This window comes from Hyla sarda, chromosome 13 (assembly GCF_029499605.1).
Source record: "Hyla sarda isolate aHylSar1 chromosome 13, aHylSar1.hap1, whole genome shotgun sequence".
NCBI lineage: Eukaryota > Metazoa > Chordata > Amphibia > Anura > Hylidae > Hyla > Hyla sarda.
In genome coordinates, this window is record NC_079201.1 from 41,774,628 (window position 1) to 41,790,985 (window position 16,358).

General features: G+C 41.4%; 1 protein-coding gene across 3 annotated transcripts in view; it reads right to left on the reverse strand.

Annotated features, from left to right (window-relative positions):
* The window catches only part of GRB2 (growth factor receptor bound protein 2), a 103,776-nt gene extending 88,068 nt beyond the window's left edge, over positions 1-15,708 (reverse strand). The window contains exon 1 of one of the 3 annotated variants that reach the window (XM_056550296.1): positions 15,572-15,708. The gene's annotated coding sequence lies outside the window, so the exon portion shown is untranslated. The remainder of the gene's footprint in view (positions 1-15,571) is intronic. The other 2 variants (XM_056550294.1, XM_056550297.1) reach the window with 2 other exon arrangements.
* Positions 15,709-16,358: the final 650 nt, after the last annotated feature.

The following is a 16,358-nucleotide window of genomic DNA, read 5'->3' on the forward strand; positions in this document are numbered from 1 at the left end:
CTTTTTTCAACCTTATAAACTATGTTGCTATATTACTACTTTAAAAAAAATAAATAAATTAAGCAAACATTTTTTTAAAGCAAAATTGGTATGCATAAAACAGTGAATTATACTTACCGATTATTCCATTCCTGGAAGTCTCCACGACAGCACCCCTGAGATCAACTCCTGAGATCCTTTAACTAAGAGGTTAAATTCCCCACCCACTCCTATCCACACCAGTGTATTTACAAAGAACACCTAAAGGAAAGGAAAAATAGTGCTTAAGAACACCACATCAAGACAACCAAAATAGTGGGATATATGGGTTCTGTTGTGAAGACTCCCCGAAAAGGAATTACCGGTGAGTATAATTCCCCGTTTCACCCATGGTCTCCATGACAGCACCCTTGAGAAATACCAAATACAAGATTAGGGAGGGACAACTGCACTAAGGACTTTGCGTCCAAAGGCCATATTCTCATTAGACATGATTTGGAGTCGGGAAGGAATTTTTACCTCTAGTATGAGGGTTTTTTGCCTTCCTCTGGATCAACTCAACTCAATAGGGACTTATTAGGGTTGTAGGTTAAACTTGATGGTCTTTTTTCAACCTTATGAACTATGAACTATGTTACTATGAATTCTAGAAGGTTAAGAAAAAGTGTGAAGACTCTTCCAGGTAACAGCCTTACATATATTCTCTACAGAGGCCCCTGCTCTCTCTGCCCAGGAAGAAGAGACTGCTCTGGTAAAGTGGGCTTTCATTGTATCGGAGCTGGATGTGGATCCTCTAACCTGTGTGGCTGATGACTCAGACCGTATCGGGGAGCGGAGTCTAAGGTGCTGCTGGTCTTCACCAGAGCCTGCCACAAGGCAGGATGGGCTTGCTGCGGCAGGAGACACCCAGGTCGCTACCCCCGACACAGCTCGACCACACAGGTAGCTGGGCAAGGCGAGGTACCAGAGGATAAGGCAGTAGCGTAGTCAAACGTAGCAGAAGGTCAAGGCAGATGGCAAAGGTGCGGAGTCAAATAACGTAGCGGGAAGGTCTGGATACACGGGTAAGGCAAACAGGCAATAAGAAACGCTTAATCTCAGGCAGTGATTTACAGTGGGGCAAAAAAGTATTTAGTCAACCACCAATTGTGCAAGTTCTCCCACTGAAAAAAATGAAAGAGGCCTGTAATTTTCATCATAGGTATACCTCAACTATGAGAGACAATGATAAAAAAAAATCCATGAGATCACTTTGTCTGATTTTTAAAGAATTTATTTGCATATTATGATGGAAAATAAGTATTGGTCACCTACAAACAAGCAAGATTTCTGGCTCTCATAGACCTCTAACTTCTTCTTTAGGAGTCTCCTCTGTCCCTCACTTGTTACCCGTATTAATGGCACCTGTTTGAACTTATCTGTATAAAAGACACCTGTCCACAACCTCAAACAGTCACTCTCCAAACTCCACTATGGCCTCTTGGCTCTTAATCTCCCTTGATCTGGTGCTCCACCAAGATCTCACCCCGTGGTGTCAAAATGATCACAACAACGGTGAACAAAAATCCCAGAACCACACGGGGGGGGGGGGGAGTACACCTAGAGAATGACCTGCAGAGCTGGGACCAAAGTAACAAAGGCTACCATCAGTAACACCATACGCCGCCAGGGACTCAAATCATGCCGTGCCAGACGTGTCCCTTCTGCTTAAGCCAGTACATGTCCGGGCCAGTCTGAAGTTTGCTAGAGAGCATTTGGATGATCCAGAAGAGGATTAGGAGAATGTCATATGGTCAGATTAAACCAAAGTAGAACTTTTTGGTAAAAACTCCACTTGTCGAGTTTCGAGGAGAAAGAATGCTGAGTTGCATCCAAAGAACACCATACCTACTGCGAAGCATGGGGGTGGAAACATCATGCTTTGGGGCTGTTTTTTCTGCTAAGGGGCCAGGACCACTGACCCGTGTAAAGGAAAGAATGAATGGGGCCATGTATCGTGAGATTTTGAGTGAAAACCTCCTTCCATCAGCAAGGGCATTGAAGATGAAACGTGGCTGGGTCTTTCAGCATGACAATGATCCCAAACACACCACCCGGGCAACAAAGGAGTGGCTTCGCAAGAAGCATTTGAAGGTCCTGGAGTGGCCTAGCCAGTCTCCAGATCTCAAACCCATACAAAACCTTTGGAGGGAGTTGAAAGTCCATGTTGCCCAGTGACAGCCCTAAAACATCATTGCTCTAGAGGAGATCTGCATGGAGGAATGGGCCAAAATACCAGCAACAGTGTGTGAAAACCTTGTGAAGGCTTACAGAAAACATTTGACATCTGTCATTGCCAACAAAGGGTATACAACAAAGTATTTTCCACCATAATTTGCAAATAAATTCTTAAAAAATCAGACAATGTGATTTTTTTTTTCATTATGTCTCTCATAGTTGAAGTATACCTATGATGAAATTTACAGGCCTCACTCATCCTTTTTAAGTGGAGGAACTTGCACAATTGGTGGCTGACAAAATACTTTTTTGCCCCACTGTACCTCTGGCTAAATAGGCATCAGAAATTGCTGTTTTAACCCCTTAAGGATGCAGGGTTTTTCCGTTTTTGCATTTTCATTTTTTCCCTCATCACCTTCTAAAATTCATTACGCTTGAAATTTTGCACTTAAAATCCAATATGATGGCTTATTTTTTAAGCCACCAAATCTACTTTGCAGTGACATTAGTAAATTTACTCAAAATTCCACGGCGAAACGGAAAAAAAATTAATTGTGGTACAAAATTGAAGAAAATTTCATTTTGGGGGCTTCCGTTTCTACGCAGTGCATTTTTCAGTAAAAAGAACACCTTATCTTTATTATGTAGGTCCATACGGTTAAAATGATACTCTACATATATAGGTTGGATATTGTAGTACTTCGGAAAAAAATCATAACCACATGCAGGAAAATTTATATGTTGAAAATTCTCATCTTCTAACCCCTATAACTTTTCATTTTTTCGTGTACGGGCCGGTATGAGGACAAATTTTTTGCGTCATGTTCTGAAGTTTTTATCGGTACCATTTTTGTATTGATCGGACTTTGTGATCGCTTTATATTCATTTTTTCATTATATAAAAAGTGACCAAAAAGACGCTATTTTGGACTTTGGAATTTTTTTGCACGTACGCCATTGACCGTGCAATTTAATTAACAATATATTTTTATAGTTCGGACATTTCCGCACTTTTTTTTTCACTTTTTTTTTTTTTTTTGCAGTGCTATAGCTCCCATAGGGAGCTATAGCACTGCACATACTGATCTCTTATGCTGATCCCTGCAAAGCCCTAGCTTTGCATGGATCAGTGAGAAAGGGGCTCGGTTACTCAAGCCTGTAGCTCAGGCTTGGAGCAATCAAACCCTGATCGGATGCAGCGGAGACAGGTAAGGGGACCTCCGCTTGCGTCCTAGCTGATCAGAACATCGCGATTTTTTTGCGATGTCCCAATCAGCCCGACTGAGCTGCCGGGAAGCGTTTACTTTCACTTTCAGACGCGGCGATCAACTTTGATCGCCGCGCCTGAACAGTTAATAGCGGGCGGCACAACAATCGGTGCCGCGAGCTGTTAGCCCAGGGTGCCGGCTATGAATAGCAGCCGGAACCGACCCGGTGTGACCCCGTTTTAAACACTGGGATCGGGCGTAGGGCGTACAGGTACGCCCTACATCCTTAAGAGGTTAATCCATCTGCCTATTGAACTCCTAGAGGCCTTCTTACCTCTATTAGGGCCAGCAAACTGAGCAAACAGATTGTTATCCTTTCTCCACTGACTGGTTCTATCTATATAAGGACTAGAAGATCATTCCAGGTCATTTTTAGAGCAGAAGGACTGCTCTGCAGAATTGGAGCAGAAGGATGGAATCACAATACCCTGGGTTCTATGAAAGGAAGATACAACTTTAGGTAAAAAAAATTTGGATCAAGTTTAAATATGATCTTATCGTCCAAGATTCTAAGATAAGGGTCCTGGATAGAAAGGGCCTGAATCTCACGAAATCTTCTAGCTGTTGAAATAGCAACTAAAAATATTGTTTTAAAAGTAAGGAATGTATCTGAAACAGGGACTAAGTGCTCAAAAGGATATTTGGTGTCCCAGTACAGAACATGGTTCTGTACAATCCTAAAGTTCCCTCAGATAGAGTCCCTCAAGTTCATGGGGCTCTCCTGCAGGCTCCCCCTAGGTCATTATTATGGTATTCTGTTGTATATTAATTATGTACTTTTATTATATGTATTGTACAGTGAATATAAGCTATGTACAAAGGTTATTAGGATGTTTACACTGTATAGGACTTTCCTAAGGTCATGTGACATTGTCATGTGATATGTGATCACATAATACCCATAGTTCCAGAGGCACAGGTAACCACAGGCAACCAGCTACCAATGGGCTTTAGTCCAGCCCCCTGATATATAAGTGGCTGTAGTCTCAACATTAGCTCTCTTAGTTCCTGCTCTCTCTCTTGATTCCTGAACCCTAAAGCAAGCACAAATGGGAAAACTCCCCCTTGTCTATCAAGTGTCTACTTAAGAAGTCCGCTTCCAGATTCCAGGCACCTTTGAGATGCACTGCAGTAATGGAAAGAGTGTTTTCAGCCCAAGAAAATATTTAACACAATATTGACTGAAGGGCAGCATGTCTTGGGCCTTCCTGTTGACGTATGAAGGCCACTGCTGTCGTGTTGTCTGAGTAGATTATGATGTGACGATTCCTGCAACTCTATTTTAACTCCTGGAGAGTTATCCAAATGGCCAGTAATTCTCTGAAATTTGATGGCTTCCTTGCTGTCTGAGGATCCAACCTTCCTAGGACTGCTTAAATGTCTGAGTGGGCTCCCCATTCCCATGCACTTGCATCTGTAGTTATCAGCAGAGGATTCATCTGGAACCAATTTACCCCTTTCTCCAGATTTTTGGGAGATAACCACAACTTCAACTGGCTCTTTAACTGTAGGGGGATAATTACTCTCTTATCTAAAGGCTATTGAAACTTGTTCCAGATGAAAAGTATAAATTTTTGTAGCGGTCTGGAATAGAACTGGGCCCAGGCTACTGAGGGAATGCACAATGTCATATGGCCCAGAGTGGACATTGCTGTCCTGATTGAACAGGAACAAAGGGATAGGAACCGAGATATCAAAGCACGAAGAGGACTGAGCTCTTGAATCTGAAAGGGTACCCAGGAATATTTTCTTGTGAGTGGGAAGAAGATCTGATTTCTCTAGATTCGGGACCCAGCCTAACTCCTGGAGGAATATAATGGCTCTCTAAATGTGAAGTTCCAATTGAAGGACTTAATCTGTCAGAATGTCATCAAAGTAGGAAATGATCAGAATTGATTCCTTCCTGAGAAGTGGCACCACCTCTGTATGACTTTGGTGAATATGCATGGGGCAGATTAAACACCGAATAGAAGACCGAATAAAAGACAAACAAACCCAAATACAAATTGACCATGGAATGGAAGAGAACAAAGCTTGTTTGTGATGTAATTTCTCCAGACTAAAATTTTAACCAAAGTACACGTGAAGATACTATTAGACAAAATGGCAGGGCGGGCAGATAACTGTACTGACTCAGCTGAGGCATCAGACAAAAAGTTAATAGCCCTTTTTAGCAGAGGAAGGGATTCTTAAATCTGTACTTTGGGAGTATCAGACTGAAGATGGAATTCTAGTTGATCCAACCAAACCCCTAGAGTTCTAGGTGGAAGCTATATTAGGTCTTAGTAAAGAAGCAGCAGCCTCCAAGGTTTTCTTTAACAAGCTCTCTGCCTTTCTATCCATAGGGTCTTTCAACTGTGATGCATCTTTAAAATGCAGAGAGGTACGTCTGGCTACATTTGCCACTGGGACATCAACTTTGGGTATAGCGTCCCAAGTGCTAGAGTCAGAATCACTAAAAGGGTAGCGTCTTTTCCGACCCTTTGGAATAAAGGAATTTCTCTCTGGTTTAGCCCATTCATGCTTGATAATTTTATGTAAGTTAGCGTGAACAGGAAATGTGCATGTCTTATCTCCTTGCCCCCAAAAGAGTTCCTCCTGGATGGATTTAGCCACTTTAACTTTCTAAAGATTTAACATAGTACTTATAGATTTAATTACTACTTCAATCTCACCAGAATTAAAGAGAAACTTCTTAAGAGAAGAGTCTTCTTCCTCCTGAGGATTCTTTATACATTCTCCTTCTTCTATATCTTCAATTTTTTATAACATCCCAGAAAAAGTAAAAGCAATCAAAAATTCAGATCAATAACAAAATGATATCGATACAAACAACAGATTATGGCACAAAAAGTGAGCCCTTATAAAGCCTGGTATACGAAAAAATAAAAAAGTTAAAGGGGTCAGAAAATGCAAATTAAAAAAAATCAGAAAAGAATATTTTTTAAATTAGTAAAATGTGACGGAAACTATATAAATTTGGTATTGCTGTAATCAGATCGACCTCAAGTATAACCAAAATAACATGTTAGCTTGACCACAAGGTAAATGGCGTACAAAAGAAAAACACAATTTTTGCTAAATTATCTCTTTTTTATTTGAATTTCACCTTACCAATTTTTTGTTTTTTGTTTCGGAGCATATGTTATGGAAAAATTAAAGGTGTCATTACAAAGTACAATCGTTCCCACAAAAAACAAGCCCCAATATGGGTCTGTAGATGGAAAAATAAAAAGAGTTATGATTATTATTGAGCGAGGAGGAAAAAACGAGAGTGCAAAAACTAAAATTGGCCCGGACAAGTGGATTTTTTTGCTCCTGTTTTAGTCCCTTGGGCAAGTAGTTTTTTTTTTTTCCTACCCCTGTAAGTAATGAGCCGCAGTAGCCGACACTCACCGCTCTGAAGCCCACATTCACTGCTCTGAAGTGAGTGCACCTTCTGTGCTCGGTTCAAAGTCACTTAATGATTCAGGGCATATAGGTACACCCTTGTGTCCTTGTACTTACATACCTGTATGCCATATGTCCTTAACAGGTTAACTAATATATTAATTATACCGGTCAACTGTTATAGAAAACCTGCCATGGCTTAAACCCAGAGCGGAAAACTTACTAATGATCTGGCCCTGTAAACATACCCTAAAGGTTCTGAGTCATTTGTACAGACATGCAGCCTCCTTATAGTCTATTCACACATACAGTATGCTGCGCAGATTTGATGTACAAGATTTCAATGTAAACTAAATGACTGAACACAGCTTCAAATCCTGCGCATCAAATCTGCACCAAATACTGTATGTGTGAATAGATGTTACAATCATCCTTGCAACAGCTGTATTATTAGCAACTATAGTGCAAGGAACTGCATCATCATCCTAATCAAGGGAACATGGCACTGCTGCAATTTCTTGCAGTAATACAAGAGCACAAGTAAACACTGAAGTGGCTGCAGCTCATGCACAAGTGCCATGGCCCTTTTAGGCACCTGATTAGCTGGGATGCCCACATGAGTTGGGCCCATAGTACAGACAATTAATTTGACAGAATGGCCAACCAATAAAAAACAAATATTACCTTGCATAATGCAACTTTTTTTCAAATCTAGCTTTCTTTCTGGCAAAAACAGGTGACCTAAGAATCATTTGTCATTAGAGGGGATTTCCACAAACAATACCTACCTATCCAAATTATATGTCATAAGTAAGTGTCTGACTGCTGGTTCCCACTGATCAAAAGGGGGGGGGGGGTCTAATGCCCCAGTTAAAGTTGAAGCGAGCACACATGCCTGACCACAGCTTGATTCTGTGAGCCTTAGTTGAATAGAGCGGCAGCATACATGCTTGGCCACAAGTCAAAGAACAAGGGGGAAGGGCAGTTAAAACAAGAGATCATGATCATTCATAGGAAATTATTTTTGCACAAAGAACAAAAACACAAAACTCTATACAGTTAAAGGAATGATTATATAAAATAAACAAGAAATATGGGCCATTGAGGGGGATCCACTTGGCTGGTTTAGTTAAAGGGGTTATCCAGGAATTGAAAAACATAGCTTTCAAAACCGCTCCCTGTCTTTCTCCAGGTCGGGTGTGGTATTACAGCTTCAGGTATAGGCAGGTCGGCACTGTGTAGGTAGGTGTCAGGGACGAGTAGTCCAATAGAGGTAATAAGATCCCGGCACTCAAAAGATGCTTGAAGAAATTCTTTAGTTTATTTAATGCATAAACTGTAAGAACGTTTAACGCAGCACGTGTTCCCGGCTTTACAAAAGCCTTTTTCAACTGCATAACCAAAACATGGGATAAGGACATATTTTATATGCGCCCCCAATAGGTACAATTAACGTCATCATTCAACTCGGACCTCCCCCGTCAGCGTAAATACCAAAACACATGTGATATGATTTTGTTTCCATTCATAAAATAGCTAACAGTAGTAATGGGTGCGGAGTTCTCACGTTGGTCGTTGTAACTACGAGAATTAAAGAGAGAGATTACAGGTAATTAGATATATGTACAGTAATTCAATATAGTAGTCTGGACAATTTGTGTTCACGATTTAAACCCGCGGTTCTAAAGTGTCTAATCTGTGTATCTAAGAAGTGCAAGAAGCCTTTTGATATCACCGCCCCCGTCTGGGAGGAATGACCTCATCTATCACTTGATATTTCAATATGGTGTGACATTTCTCCTTAAAATGATGGGGAATTGGAAGAAGCAAGTTGTTACACCGAATATTAGATTTATGTCTACTTATGCGGTCTCCCACACGCTGGGTAGTTTCCCAAACGTATAGGAGACCGCATGGATATTTTATCAAATAGACAACGATTTTTGAAAGGCATGTAAAGAACCTGGAAACGGGAAATGTTTTATCTGAATGTGGATGTGTGATCATATTGCCTCGCATTACATTACTGCACTGGGAGCATGACAGGCTCTCATCAAAAAAACTTTTGATATATTATAGATTAATGTATGCAGAATAACTTTACAATTGCATGCTATTAAAAAATATGCTTCTTTCTATTTAATTTTCCACTTTGAAGAAATGACCACTAGGGGTCTCCCTACCAGTCCTGGCAGCAAGCATTTCAGACTCATGCTGGAGTCCTAAACACTACGAGCTGCCAGTCTGCTTTGTTCACAAAGGAGAACACTCAGAGCTGCCAGCCTGCTTTGTTCACAGCCTGTTTGGCTGTGAACAAAGCAGGCTGGCAGCTCTGAGTGTTTAGGACTCCAGCATGAGTCAGAAATGCTTGCTGACAGGACTGATCGGGAAAAATACAATAGAAAGAAGCATATTTTTCATTAACATGCTATTGGAAAGTTATTCAACATTCATTCATCTAAAATATATCAAAAGTTTATTTGATGAGAGGTACCCTTTAATGTACAAAGTTGACAAAATCGTTAGGGATCACTGGCAGGTTCTTGAGAGATCATATCCCGATATTGAGGAGTTCAGCCGAGTCCCCCTAATTTGTAATAAAAGGGCGCCGAATTAAAAAGACAAATTAATAAGGGCGGATGTTGGCAGTAACAAAAAAAGCCGACAGGCTTTTCTTCACACTCAGAAAACAGGCACTTTTCCGTGCCTGTCATGCTGCCAGTGAAGTAATGTAATGTGAGGCAATATGATCACACATCCACATTCAGGTAAAACATTTCCCGTTTCCAGGTTCTTTACATGCCATTCAAAAAAACTTGTCTATTTGATAAAATGTCCATGCGGTCTCCTATACGTTTGGGAAACTACCCAGCGTATGGGAGACCGCATAAATAGACATAAATCTAATATTCGATGTAACAACTTGCTTCTTCCAATTCCCCATCATTTTAAGGAGAAATGTCATACCATAGCCCAATTGAAATATCAATTGATAGATGAGGTTATTCCTCCCAGACGGGGCGGTGATATCAAAAGGCTTCTTGCAGGCAAAGAAGCTTTTCGGATACACAGATTTGACACTTTAGAACCGCAGGGTTTAAATTGTGAATACGAATTGTCCAGACTACTATATTGAATTACTGTAGGTATATCTAATTACCTGTATTCTCTCTCTTTCATTCTCGTAGCTACAACGGCCGATGTGAGAACTCCGCCCCCATTACTACTGTTGTGATTTTGTTTCCATTCATAAAATAGCTATCATGTGTGTTTTGGTATCAACGCTGACGGGGAGGTCCGGGTTGAATGATGACGTTAATTGTACCTGTCGGGCGCATATAAAATACGTCCTTATCCCATGTTTTGGTTATGCAGTTGAGAAAGGCTTTTGTAAATCCGGAACGTGTGCTGTGTTAAACGTTCTTACAGTTTATGCATTAAATAAATGAAAGAATTTCATGAGTGCTGGGATCTTATTACCTCTATTGGTATTACAGCTTGGCTTCATTCACTTTAATGGAACTGAGCTATAGAACCACACCCGACCTGGAGACAGAAAGTGGTTTTTGAAAGAAATTAGCAATGTTTTTTGATTCCTGGATAACCCCTTTAACAACAAGAATTTTTGGCACATTTTAGAGCTGCACAATATGGAGAAAATTTGCAATAATGGAGGTAACATAGTAACATAGTTCATAAGGTTGAAAAAAGACCAGAGTCCATCAAGTTCCACCTATAACCCTGAGTCCCTACTGAGTTGGTCAAGAGGAAGGCAAAAAACCCTCATACTAGAGGTAAAAATTCCTTCCCGACTATGTCCCTATAAATCTAGTATCTATAACCTATAATGTTATTACTCTCCAAAAATGCATCAAGGCCCCTTTTTAATTCTCTTACTGAGTTCATCATGACCACCTCCTCCGGGAGAGAGTTCCACAGTCTCACTGTTTTTACAGTAAAGAACCCCCGTCTGTGCTGGTGTAGAAACCTTCTTTTCTCTAAACGAAGAAGATGCACCCTTGTAATAGATACAGTCCTGGGTATAAATAGATCATGGGAGAGATCTCTGAACTGCCCCATGATATATTTATACATAGTTAATAGGTCACCCCTAAGCCTTCTTTTTTCTAAACTAAATAACCCTAATTCTGATAATCTTTCTGGGTACTGTAGTCCTCCCATTCCCTGTATTACTCTGGTTGCCTGTCTTTGAACCCTCTCCAGCTCCACTATATCTTTCTTGTACACTGGTGCCCAGTACTGTACGCAGTATTCTATGTGTGGTCTGACTAGTGATTTGTACAGTGGTAGAATTATTCCCTTGTCGTGGGCATCTATGCCCCTATTGATGCACCCCATGATTTTATTTGCCTTGGCTGCAGCTGCCCGACACTGGTCACTACAGCTAAATTTACTGTTAACTAAGACCCCTAAGTCCTTTTCCACGTCAGTCGTCCCAAGTGTTCTCCCATTTAATACATAATCCCAGCCTGGATTTTTCCTCCCCATGTGCATTACCTCACATTTATCAGTGTTGAACCTCATCAGCCACTTTCCATCCCAAACCTCCAACCTATCCAGATCCATTTGTAACAGTGCACAGTGCTCTATTGTGTTGACCACTTTACAGAGTTACGTATCATCTGCAAAGATTGCTACTTTACTATTCAACCCCTCTACAAGGTCATTAATGAATATATTAAATATATTAACTAGAATAGGACTAGTGGTACCCCACAAGTAACAGTCACCCAGTCAGAATAAGTTCCATTAATAACCACCCTCTGTTTCTTATCACTGAGCCAGTTACTTACCCACTTACACACATTCTCCCCTAGCCCAATCCTTTTAATTTTATACACCAACCTTTTATGTGGCACCGTATCAAATGCTTTGGAAAAATCAAGATATACGACATCCAGCCATTCCCCCTGGTCCAGTCTGGAGCTCACCTCCTCATCAGGTGAGTTTGACAGGACTGATCCCTCATAAACCCATGCTGATATGGAGTCATACATTTATTTTCATCAAGATACTCTCAAACAATTTATATACAACGGAGGTTAAACTAACAGGCCTATAATTCCCGGGGTCACCTTTTGACCGCTTTGAAATATTGGCACCACATTTGCCATGCGCCAGTCCTGGGGAACAGACCCTGTCACTATAGTGTCCTTTAATATTAAAAATAGGTGTTGGAAGCCAACATTGGCCATACTAGTATAAATTTGATGTGTTTTTATTATGGACTCAAATACAATGAAGAGGACAATGGAATGCAGTGGGATTTCAAGGATGGAATGGGTGTAGGGTGTCGGCAGGGCTGGATCCAGGAATGGTGGTTGATGCAAACAGCTGATTCGACAATCATTTGCTTTCATCCTGTTTAAAGCCATACAATAAGCCTTAAACCTGAGTGATAAGAATGGAGGTGAGCTAGCAGTTCCTGTTACCTCCTATAATAAAGTCATAAAACCAGCCCCTGCGGTGTTGGACACAATGGACTGCGAATCATCCTGTCAGCCCACCAAGGTTTGGTTCTCGAGGAAACTTGGATGGACATCTGTCAACACAATATGGGACAACAAAGAGGATCCCCCTCTCAAGAAGACATCAAAGAACAATAACTGATTGCAATGCAAATAAACCACCTACTGGACGACATTCAACAACCGTGTTTGCGGAACTGTTCTGATTGGCCATGGAGATGTCTTGGGATGGGCAATGTATGAGTTATGTGTGTGGATGACTGCTATATATGTTACTTATAGGATGATGAGATAGAGAGAGCACTTCCTGCTCCCTTCCTATCACCTTCCCCTCTTCCTTGCACCCCTATCCCTTAATGAGTTAGGTTCCCCCTTTGTATTTATATGTAAATGTATAGCTTGTAATAAACCCCTATAAAGATCCAGTTGTCCTCAATCAATTAGTAAGGCACCCCAAAAACAAAGCAGTTTCTACAATAGGGGTCTGTCTATTACATTACTTAATTCTTTTAGTACACAGGGGTGAATGCCATCTGGACCTGGGGTTCTGTCTATTTTAATTTTTGTAGGCGGCACTGTACTTCTTTGGGTTAGACAGGGGACCTGTACAGGGGAGTTTACCTTATCCAGCTGTATTTTACTTGGCATTTCATTTTCCTCTATGAATACAGTGGAGAAGAATGTGTTTAATATATTTGCTTTTTCCTGATCCTTGTCTACAATTTCTTCCTCATCATTTTTTAAAGGGCCAACACTTTCATTTGTAATACTATCATGCGATTGGGATATAATAAACGAATCCCCTCCATTTCATGGCCATTACCCCCATAACATTTCCAATACCATCATTTCATGAAGCCATTCCGCAAAACTTTTGTAAGAAAATTTGTATGTTTAAAATTGTCCCCTTCTGACCTCTATAACACTTACATTTTCCATATACAGGCTGTATATGGATTCATTTTTGTGCCACAATCTTTAATTTTGATCAGTATCATTTTTATTTGATAGGAATTTTTGATCACTTTTTATTCATTTTGTTTCTGGTATAAGAAGTGACCAAAAATCAGCAATTCTCGAATTTGGTACTTTTTGCATTTCTTTTTTTTGTTTACATTATTATATTTGAAAAATATGAAAAATGGTTGAATTAAACTTATAAGAGGAAGGGCTTATTCATAATTACCTTTTTTTTACCAAAATTTTTAGTCCCCATAGGGAACTATTAGATGCAATCTTTTGAATGCACTGAACAATGTAATGCAATAGGTTAGGTCACTAAGTCACTTCCTCCCAGTGCTGGGCACAGATGGGAGGAACAACATTGAGATGCTCGCTGAAGTTTTTGCTAGGGCAAAATCGACATATCACAAAAATTGTAATGCCATTGCGATATAAGGTGCAGTTCTAGTGCATATCCCTTTTTTTGTGCAGTTAAGGAACAACTCCTTTTATTGAGGCATATTTCTTTTACATTTGGTATTGCAGACTGAAAAGTACTGTAAGGGTACATTCACACATACAGGATCCTGTGCAAATTTGATGCGCAGGATTTTCTGCTGCAGATTTCAATGTAAACTAAATGACTTAACACAACTTCTAATCTGCAGTTACAAATTCTGCGCATCAAATCTGTGCAGGATCCTGTACGTGTGAACGTACCATAAAGCAAGTTATGGGTCAGGAATAGGGCTGTCCTGTGCATTTGTCACAAAGAGATATAGTTGCCCAGAGCAACCAATAAGATTTCTTCTTTCATTCTGCACAAGTCTTTTTTAAATATGAAAGAAGCAATCTGGTTGCTAGGGGAAACTGCACAACTCTTCCTCTACACAGATTTTGAGAAATATACCCCATTGTTCTGTTGCCTTCCATGTAAAAGGAGAGATCTCACTGGGTTTTCTACAGTTCCTGTTTGCTGCAGCTATTTACTGGAGACGCTGTTCTTTCCTGCTTTACAGCTATAATGTGATGCATTATGATGGTATGACAAATGACAGAACCTGCTGGTTGCTCAATATTAAAGGGAATTTCCCACTACAAAAAGAGACATTCTATACCATCAAGCAGTTTACTTGGAATACTCCACAGCAACCAACATGACTATAAGCACAGTCACCACATGATTGTCACCCGTAGATATGCAACAACTGTGTACAGTTATGCAGCACTATATGCCTCCTTCACATTCTGCTGTGCACATCAGGGCTTGACAAATTTATTATAAATCTAGGAGCCAGCAAACAAACAAACAAAATAAAAAAGTTAAAGAGTCAGGATGCCGCACGTCACACAACACGACTTATGTCATATAATCTGTCATCTGTGTCCCCTCATTCCTCCTTGTGTCACAGTTATTAGTGTCCCCTTAAAAGATTTCTGAGTTCTATCTGTTCCTAGGAAAGCCTAAGAGTAAAAGAGAACCTGACAGGTCCCCCAAGTGCTATCGGTCCTCGCCTGTACATTTTAGATGAAGGGCCTAGAAGCTTCTTCGGATGCCGCAAGTTGTTGATAAAAACTTTAAAGGAAACCTGCAGTGTACTACCCTAATTCTCTAAGTATCACGTAAGGATAAGTGTCTGTTCGCAGGGGGTCCGAGTGCTGGGAATCCCCGCTGCTCCGCCGCAGCTCTCCCGTGCAGGAGGCGTGCCGGCCGCAGCATGAAGCCATGCCCGACACGCCCCCTCCATGTATCTCTATGGGTGAGGCCGAGGTGCAGTGTCCGTGAATCCCCGCCTCTCCCATAGAGCTGTATGGGGTGGGGGGGGGGGGGCGTGCTGTCGACCTTAGTGAGGTTGACGACATGGGTATTAACCGCAGCAATGCCCGGGTCCCCATACGGGAGATCGTGCGGGGGGTCCCCCCCCCTGGTGGTCTGACACTTATCCCCTATCCTATGGAGCTAAACAATTCTACAGATAGGAGATAAGTGTTAAGCACTGCAAATTTCCTTTAACAATCACTGCTGGCCACCAAGTAACTACTCCGTCAGGCGGAGCCACAGAGCATGTAGTCACGTTGCCTTCACTCTCTTTTTAGCCTCTTCCGCTTGCTTGACACTGAGTACTGGAAACGTCATGCAAAGTAAGGCACTTAGTGTCAATCAAGCAGGAGAAACTGGGATAAGAGCAGAGGCAGTGTGACTACTATTAAGGAGAAGTCTCACGGTGAAATTTTTTTTGCTTTAAGTGCATAAGGGAAAGTTATATAAGTGTGTAAATTACTTACATTACCAATGCTGCAGCATTTTCATGACTTGCGACCTCCCATTCAGCCTGTTATCAGCAGCATTCTGGGGACCGTGACGTCATGATTACCCACAAAACCCTGCATAGAGTTCAGTCACCCACCCTGTGCACGGCCTCGGCCCATCCCATCTCATAAATATTCAAATTTTCCTCCCTCGGTTGGGCAGTGATTGGCTGAGCAGCATTGCCCATGTGCCAGCTGCTTCAGCCGACCACAGCAGCCCCAGCGAGCAAGCGCACTTCTTTTCTCCCCCTCCTTGTTATTGTTGTTACACTGAGAGCGGAGGAGAGCAAGCCTAGAACTGTATTACTGTGCAGAGGAGAACAGAGCAGGGGGGAGAGGGGAAGTGATTTGAGTGTAGAGCTGTTTCCTCAGAGGAGCAGTGGGGAGGAGGGGAGGGAGCGATTTTGCGAGTGTAAAACTGCAGCAGCTTCAACTCCTGGGACACTCTCTCTGAGCACACTGGGGTAGATTTATCAAAACCTGTCCAGAGGAAAAGTTGCTGAGTTGCCCATAGCAACCAATCAGATCGCTTCTTTCATTTTTCAGAGGCCTTTTCTGAAATGAAAGAAGAAATCTGATTGTCACCTTTTCCTCTAGACAGGTTTTGATAAATCTCCCCACTGAGTTTACACAGCTTTTGTTTCCTCGTGGACACCCTGCTGCAGAGGGCTATGATTGGAGCTCAGTGTTATGTGGGCGTGAACTAGCAAAGGAGGTAGAATGCATAATTACTGTGAGTGTACACTATGGGAGTGACTAAGGT